Source organism: Salvelinus namaycush, chromosome 10 (assembly GCF_016432855.1).
Source record: "Salvelinus namaycush isolate Seneca chromosome 10, SaNama_1.0, whole genome shotgun sequence".
Taxonomy (NCBI): domain Eukaryota; kingdom Metazoa; phylum Chordata; class Actinopteri; order Salmoniformes; family Salmonidae; genus Salvelinus; species Salvelinus namaycush.
In genome coordinates, this window is record NC_052316.1 from 21,008,216 (window position 1) to 21,017,855 (window position 9,640).

Below are 9,640 nucleotides of genomic sequence, written 5' to 3' on the forward strand. Positions count from 1 at the left end.
TAAAAAGGGGAGGCAAGAGAATGGCCATGGACAGGCATAAGATCAAAACCAGGTCAGAGTCCAGGAGGTACAGAGTGGCAGGCAGGCTCGAGGTCAGGGCAGGCAAAATGATCAGGCAGGTAGGTTTCAGTCCACACAGGCAAGGGTCACAACCGGGAGGACTAGCAGAAGCAGAGAGAAGGGAAAAAAGCAGGAGAATGGGGAAAACCCACACTGGTTGACTTGACAAACTGACAAAAAAACAAGCAGGGAACACAGGAATAAGTACCCAGGGACTAATGAGGAAAACAGGTGACACCTGGAGGTGGGTGGAGACAATGACAAAGACAGGTGAAACAGATCAGAGTGTGACACGGACTTCTGACTTCCCTATGGGGAAGTATCCCACCTTCCGACAAGCACATGAGTATGCCCCATAAGTAGGCTATCGGATTCAGCCTTATATGGACTCATTCAAGTTATTACCTGTTCAATAAAACACTTTCAGACAATCAAAAGATTATGAAAATAAGTACCATTGCTTATTGAAAATGCAGGATGCAAATAATATAATCGAAAATATCACACTGCATATTACATGGTGTGGCGTAAAGGGAGGAAAGAAATAGTCAGAGGAATGTGTTAATGATTATGCTTCAAATTAAATTACATGCACTTTTGGAATAGCTCTATAAAGATGATTGGACAGAATTGGACAGAATTTCTGTGTGGTGGAGAATCAAGTCTTGAAGAATATAATGCTATATGAATTACAATCTGTAAACTAAATAATCTGCAGAACCTTAAACTTCCCTCTGTACTTAGTAATGAAATATACTGAATGAGGTAGAATGACAGTTTGATTAAGAATATGGTGCCAACATGGAGCTAAGTCTCTATTGGATGAAGTATTACCTTATACTGGACAGTGTTTTCAATCATTTTGAAATGCTAACTAATATGGACCTAGAGGGCCAAAGGGACCCATATGAGAGAATAGAATTGATAATATTGTGCAAATACTGTACTTTGTAGGAATACATGAAATGTTAGTACAGTATACACACTGTACAGTATAGGTCGGAAATCCATAATACTACATATTTGATTATGTAACAGCCTAACTGTCAGAGTTTATCCTCCATTCTCATATTGTCTAGACTAGAGCATCTGTCTCTGTGGTTGATTTATTGAAGTTACAACAGATGACACCTACTTTACCCCTGCTTGACAGATCTAAAGACATTGTAAGTTACTGTCATGTTTGTCTCCAGAAAATATCAACATTGACAGTGAAAAAAGGCTCCCTGTAATGAATATGGATGTGTTTCATAAAGGACTCTGGGAATCTTGCAAAACAGACTCATTAGCTCCCACAGAAGTTAATTTTTCTCAAGATGCAGTGGAGAGCTCCATCACATGTCCCTAGCCATTACTCTGGAATGTCTGCTGTGTTCTCCAACTAGGAGATGGGAATCATTGTCTGTGTATAGCTTTATCACTCACATGGCTTCAGTGGCCACTTTGACACGGATGAGCAGACATGAGCAGATGCCAACCGGAAAAAAAGTAAAGTGTGTGTGTGTGTGTGTGTGTTTAGTGTATTTCAGGCATCAAATAACAACTGTACACATTAAACCTACACCTCATGCAGGTAGTACTGTTATAAATGACACAAGTTGTGGATTTATTGTATCATGCAAGGTGGGAGGTCTGAATCTGGGATTTAATACAGAAGAGTTACACACACTGAGGTCACAGTAGGCTCCACTGTTAGTGATGTCACTGTATGTTTATGTTTATGTCGTCATTATCGAGTGCTTGCTACAGTATGTGTGCCTGTTTGTGCTCCCCAGTAACATTTGACCATATGGTCCATGACATCTCCGTGCTGGGTTGTGGAAGGGGATGGATTCCTCATGGCCAGGATGATGCAGAGCTCTCTGGGGTTAGCAAGCGAAGCTACTGTCAAGAGAAACAGAAAGAGAGAGGAAATGACGAGAACGTACTAGATAAAGTGAAGATCACTGAACAGTATGTTGGTATGATGATGGATCACACCATACGCGGCTCATATGGATGCACTTTGCGATACACTGAATAAGAAGTACTCTATTGTCACTATCTATGCATACTGGGTTGCTTAAATGGCTTGTTAAAGCCTGTAAATTCAGGCAAATGGATAGAGGTATACCAGGTCCTAACTGGTCCCTCTTCAGCTATAGAGCATTCAAATCCAGCAGAGAAATCAGCAACTCTCTCTACCTGATGAGCTATTCAGTCACCTCCTACAGCCTAAGTGCATTGTGCCACTGTGCTAATGCCCACTTACTCCTCAGTTAGACAACTAAAGCAAATGAAACCTGGAGCCATTCTATTACACCTGTAACCAGACAGACACAGATACTGTGCAAGAAACCTTCCATCCCGCTAACATGCATTAAGAAACGTTATTCCAATCTTTTATTGTTCAAATGTCCTTGAATTGAATTGGTTTAAATCAGTACTTTGGTTAGGAAAAGATGAAAGATAAATTAAATAGCGATTTAACTATTCAATCTTAAAATCACTTGATTTTTTAAAATGAATCGTTCATAGCGGTCCTGTTCTGTACAAGTTCACAATTTATAATAAGTAGGGTTAGTATAAGAGTAGGAGATCTAAGTGACCTGTGCTAGGTGGATGTTTTTACTGATCGTCTGTCTGAGAGCCAGAGCTATTGACCCTGTGACCTCAACATTCACTTACCGTACAGTGTCTTTCTGCTGATGCCCAAGGGGATATGTGGAGGGAAGGTGGGGCATGGCGTGTCAGTAAATAAACATGCCACTCAGTCAGACAGAGAGTGTGTTGTTGACAGCTGGTGAGTGCTAGGTTGTGTTCAGGGCAGCTCTAGTGTGACAGCAGAACACACCATCTGTCATACAGAAGTGAGGAGGCATGTGGTTAGGGGCTATGAACTCTCTTCTGTCTCCCCAGGTGTGATGAAAAACAGTCATGAACTGAAGTAAGAGGAAGTGAGGATGATATATAAAAAGACCAGAGGTCTTGTTTCTCACTTTACTGTACGTGACCAGAGAGACAAGGTAACATCTACAAACTAACTTTCTCTAGGCTAGACTGGGTGGGAGGTATAGGCTAGGTCCATTATTTTATGTTTCTTAACGCTTGTTTTACTGCACAGTTGTGTAACCTTTTTTTATTCTATCAGTCAACTTTGAAGGACCGCACCCCCCACCTTCCCGTACCTCATTGGATCATTAAACTTATTTAATGAGTTCTAAGATGTAATTGCACTCGTTCCTTTATGTAGTGGGTAAAGAGCTCTCCGGCTTTTTGGATGTGAAGGGCGGCCTATAAAGGCAGTCCATTATTATTGTTATAACTCAGACGGGGCCCGTGCCATCGGCTACAAAGGTAAGACACAAGTCATTAAATCTAAATGAAGCAATATTTCCGTTGAGCGCATGAAGGGCTCTTGCTGTGGTAGATTGATGTTGCAGCATTAACCCGGCTCTCTGTTGCCTCTTTCAGTCGAGGGTGGATAGAGTAAACTTGTAGAGCTTTCATACTAAAGAAAAAGGGCCTTGTAAATTAGTATTCCACTGAAGAAGGAAGATACAGTAAGAGGGGGAAAACCTTTACTTTTGGCCCACAGCAGATGTTGTCTTTTGACCCATTATCCTCTATCTCCTCTAGGCTTAAAACAATGAGGCCACTTATTAGTCTTCTCTCATAGTAGAGAAAGAGAGTGACCTTGTATATTTTATATGGTCAGAGATTAGCCCCTGTCCCGTCCTTATTGTAGACCGTTAAAAATTCTATGTTGTCGGGTCAGCATTGCTCTCAGCACAGTACCATCGATCCGACTATTGATTGGTCTGTTATTGATTGGAGGGAGGTGTTCAACCAGCTGCTTTGATGTGTGTTTTAAATTTCCCTCCATCCGTCGGGTCACACAACACTGTTATCGTCATATAAACAGCTTCCTCATCATCCGTGTCAATTCATTCCAAAAGACTGCAGCAAACTGGGACTACCTAGCAGGCCAAGCTGGTTGCAATGACTTCAACCACAGACCTAGAAAGAGTAGAACAGACATCCTTATTTAAGTCAATAATGCCACAATGGGTGGCTACAACTCATTGTGCTGGCTGGGTACTTTTGTTTAGACTGGTTGAGTTGGTACTGCCTCTACACTTTGTAGAGGTGTGTGATTTGTGACAGACGTAGTAAACAGCACTGAGTAAGACCTCATAGTTGAATGGTGTTTAGGTGGTTCATGTCATAAACCTGCTGATGGGGCAGAAGCTGTCTTCATCTGTTGTGGTGCACGGAAATTATGTAATTTTTACAACTCTTCTCTTTTATGTGACATCATATACTATATTTCATGGAATGGCACTGTGGCACATTTCCTGAAATATTAATGATCTGACTACTTTTATGGCATGGCATGGCACGCCACTTAGTTTGACGAAGTTGGGTCTCCAATTTTAATTAGATTTATAATAATAATAATGCCCAGCATATCATGTGGATCATGGGCAAAGACATCCATCACCAGACAATGCTTTGTTATTGGTTGGTTAAGAATGCAAGTGGCATCACTGTTGTGTATCTAAACATCTTATTTATTTGACATAATGACCTTCAGTCCGAATGCATGCGTTTTGAAAAGTCCTCATCTCAGGCCAGACATTTTATATAAAAAGCCTGTGCAGTATAAATGATGTCTGTGGGAAATGAGATCAGATTGCTTTCTAAGGAGCACTTACTGTATGTGCAAACAGTCCTCAGTGTGCTAAGATCTTAGCCCTATGTGGCCAGATAAACCCCTTCACATCTACAGCTCCACATCTCTAGGAAATGAAAATGTAATGTTATATGGCTTCAAAACCTCAGGGCTATAACACAGGATACAGAGGCTCAGAGTATCATATAGTACATACATACCATCTTAAACATTAATATTTCATTGGTGGAAGAAAAAAAAGTCATCTTTTTCACAAGAAAACATTGCAGCCCTTCTTGAAATACTCACCTTGCAAAGACAATGCTTTTTACCAAAACATACATCAGGTACTGCCTTGACAAAATAGTTTTTACTAGATTTATGGACAGAGAAATTACCCAGACCAACCCTGACACTTCTGAATATCTGAACTCATTGGTCTCTCTTCAAACAGGAGTAAAATCAGAGGCATCCCAACAGATCTGAGGCCAGTCTTTATCAATATCCCATTGAGAGTGTTCATTTAGCCTTGAATAGAAGTTAATAGAAATTACATTTACTGGCTTTAGCCACTGGAGGCCTTCACTTTTGATATGCACTTTTTTCCTCAGCAGATAACAGATGAAAACCACTTAAAACATCATTACGGAAAGGAGATGCTGCTTTTTGTTCTTTTGTTCTCTGTCACTAATTGTCTGCCTTTGTGCTGGACAAGTTATTACAGGAATCATCATTGTAAATGATGAGCACAAAGCAGCACGGTTGCTGTAATTCTTGTCTACTGTGGGCTATAACCAATGTCATCAGTTTTTGAGAGCTCACAGGATTCCAAAGAGCAGATAGAGGCTGCTCACTGCGCATCTGATCAAAATCCCATTTTGGTTGGTATTTGACTGATTTGTCAAGAAACATGAAAGCAAAGATTTGGGCACTGCCCAATATGCTGATTACTTAGGTCTTATGTTGGTGCTGAATGACAGCTAAGCTAAAATTTTTGTTGGCCATACTTTATCCCTTACCCAACATTTTCTAAATATGACTTTTAAAGTGTCTGAAAACTTCACCCTAAAGGAAAACACAATACCATGGAACAGTGCCTGGTAATAAGATACTGTATACTTGAAACTCTTCTCTTGCAGAGCTCTGACCTTACAGTTCACACCACTCAGACAGACATATATATATATATATAGATAGATAGACAGACAGTAGTCTGGATGCTCTGTTCTGTTGACTCCTGGGGGCTGTGTGTGGAGGCTGCAGGAGCACAGTGATGTGGGAGTCGTTCTTTATCTCTCCCTTCCCTCCCTGTCCGGTGGACGTCTCTCTGATCTCTCTCTATCCATCTACCTGGGCCTGCAGCTAGCTATATATCTGTGTCACTGGGGCTTCGGCTGCTGCTGGAATGGAGCAACACAGAAAAAGCTGCATCAGAAGACCCAGAAGAGAGAAAATATGGCAGAATAGAGAAAAACATAAAAAATAACACAGAGCAGTACCTTTGTAATGGAAACAGGCTCTGCATGTCTGAATTATTTTGCTTTCTAATAAGAATTAATTCTGTTTTATTTGTGATCCTATTATTGGTTCATGGCATGCACTGTTTCATAACAAACAGAATGCATGTGTTTAAACTGTCCAGAATGTGAGGAATAGCGGAGTGAGTCAGTGAGTGAAAGAGAATCAGAGAGGAGTGTCTGTGGAGGGTGGAGGAAGAGTACATATGAACGCTGCTTGCGCCTCATTGGCCTTGACAATGAGTCTGAAACCTCATGGACACGTACAGACTGAATAAAAAGACGTTGGCTCATAAGGAGAAGACGGGAGCTGAGCAAATGGAAGATAATTACACCTATCGAGAGCAATGTCCTTATGTCCTTATGCCTTCTGCCAAAATAATGAAATAAAATGTGTCTCCACCAGCCAAGTTGGGCAGAGTGGGAAATCCATACCCGCCCACTGTAGAAGAACGGGATCATGTTAGCATTGAATCCTCATTCAGAAATCAAAATAGGTTACGGCAGACTGCTTTCCATTCTTCCATTATCTGAGAGCCACGTGATTGTTGACTGGTACTGTATCTGGCTTTCATAGATGGTCCATTGTTGTTGATGGTGCAGAGTGGGGGTTCTTCAGGATATGTTGGTCTGGTAACCTACAGCAGCTCAATTCTTATTTGTTTCAAATAGAGCAGCTCACTCAATACCTGCTTTGAAGGAGTATTGATCTTTTGAGAGCACTCTCCATTTCAAATGGTATTCTCCTGTCTCATTTAACCATCCATCCACAGAATGTTCCGCACCCATGCTGAACAAGTCTGTCTTTCCTCTATCTCTATGTCCCACTCTGTGTTTCTCTCTGTTTATCTATGGGCAACACTTTTTCTTCCTGTTCTGTCCCAGCTTTCTATCTGATAAACCTAACCTTGACAAGTCTAAAGCGGTGACAGTTTGTGGGGGATATGTAGCTGAACAGTTACTTCGTATTCATTAGCGATATAAAACCAGTAGGTGCCTCTTCAACTAACTAGAGCAAAATAAGCTGCCAACGAGAGGCTGGCATCGCAGCGTTCAATGTTCCGCCCCAGGGTCAGTCTCCCAGCTCATAACCCTCTGTGCCCTCTCTCTGTGCAGGTAGATATGAGAGTTTCAAGGCAGAGAACAGGGAGAAAGAACTGTAACACCTCTCAAAGGTAGCCTGAGGACATTGCAATAGTTGCTTCCAGCAGATTCATACTGCTCAGAAAATTCTTCATACTGTAAATGCTAAATAAATGTTTTTCACTCGCTCTGCTAATTCCTTATTCCCTCTCTTCCTCTGAGTGATTAGCATTTTCTTCCATTTCTTTCCCTCCCGCGCTGTAGACTCCTTGCACAAAGAGCAGATTTTCTTTTTGTTATAATGTCGCTCGCCAATATCTCCCTTTTCATTTATTTTCTTTCAAAAGAGACAGTGGTTGTTCCTTTTGTTCAAAGAAGTGATAGAGAGCTGGATATCCCTAGGCAACGCCTTTGAATGACTGATAGATCTGTGGGGTGAGGGTAGAGAGTTATGAGAGATATGTCGTCTCACATGCAAAGCAGCATATTCTACATGCCTTGTAGGTACACAGGGCGGGAGGAGGGACACCCTGAAACGACAAGGCCCACGCTAGTCCATTACTCAGGAGACTTGCTGTTTTAATTTACTACAGGCTCTGAGAAGACAGCTAGGACGAAGGACCCGACCAGGGGGCTATGGTCATCCATATGCAACAGAGGCTTTGCCTAGCTGCTGCTTTCTACTATTTATTCTGTCTTACAAACTTTCATTATCCTCAGGGATATCAGAAACCACTTCAAGAGAAAGATGGAAAGAGGGACACAATAATTATTGTGAGGCAATGTTTTAATGTTCTGTTTTTGGTAGTTGCTGGGATTTAATGCAAAATTGTTGTGAGTGGATTGTAGGCAGTCAATATTTATTGGGATATGACTGAGAAGCAATGATGGTAATATTGAGGAAAAGTTGATTGTAAACATGTAGGCTAATTGTGTGTTTTTATTTGCTTGCCAACATGCTAATTAGAAGCCAATCTGAGCAATCAGTGAGGTTAGGGGTAATTCTTTCCTGATTACTGTGCCACTCAGAGGTGTCAGTTGTGGAATAAACAAAACCTGATTGGAATTACACCCTACCTTCTATCCAATTAGAAATTCAGAAACAATTTACCTTTGTCACTGATGTCTTTGTCTGTATTGATCCAATAACAAAATCATGTGCTGCACATACAGTAAAGGAGACTACCCACTGGGCACACCATGTCATTTCAATGTGGATAATTGAGTAATATTTGGTTGAGACAATCAATGAGATTACAACCTACATGGAGTGTACAAAACATTAAGAACACCTTCCTAATATTGAGTTGCACCCCATTTGTCCCTCAGAACAGCCTCAATTCATCGGTGCATAGACTACAAGGTGTTGAAAGCATTCCATAGGGATGCTTGACTATGTTGACTCCAATGCTTCCCAAAGTTGTGTCAAGTTGGCTGGATGTCCTTCGGGTGGTGGAACATTCTTGATACACACGGGAAACTGTTGAGCGTGAAAAACCTAGCAGTGTTGTACAGTAGTTCTTGACACACTCAAACCGGTGCGCCTGGCACCTACCACCATATTCCATTTTAAGTCACTTAAATCTTTTGTCTTGCCCATTTAGCCTCTGAATGGCACACACACAATCCATGTCTTAATTGACTTAATTCTTAAAAAGCCTTCTTTAACCTTTCTCCTCCCCTTCATCTACACTGATTGAAGTGGATTTAACAGGTGACATCAATAAGGGATCATAGCTTTATCCTGGATTCACCTGGTCAGTCTACAGTATGTCATGGAAAGTAGAGGTGCTTCTAATGTTTTGTACACTCAGTGTATATCCACCCACTCAAAAAGACAGCCAAAAGTAACCATCTAAAAGCACAACAAAATTCCAATGGAAAAACCATGTCTGATTTTTGGTTTATTTATGTAACAGATTATTGTGTTATCACTGTGTGTTTCATCTAATAGCAGAACCAAATGACCTGGATTGCAGTTGAAATTACATTAAAAGTAGGCCTACATGGTGCAAGTGATCAATGCCATTCCAGGTTCTGTACAGATTATTACAGGAATTGTGAATATCTCCACAGACCTGCGATGACCTATGCATGCTATCTTGAACATGCACGCTTTATATGATTACATAAGAAGAAATGTATAGTTACAGAAACCTCAAAATGTGACCACTCTGATACGCTATACTGTATCACAAAAGTTAAATTGAATTGTGTTTGGTTGTCAATGCAACCAAATCTCAACATTTAAAGGATATGTATCTTCTGCTTGGATAGTTCCATCTGTACCACTTACTTAGTCTGGCTTTAATTTCAGTTTGTTTAT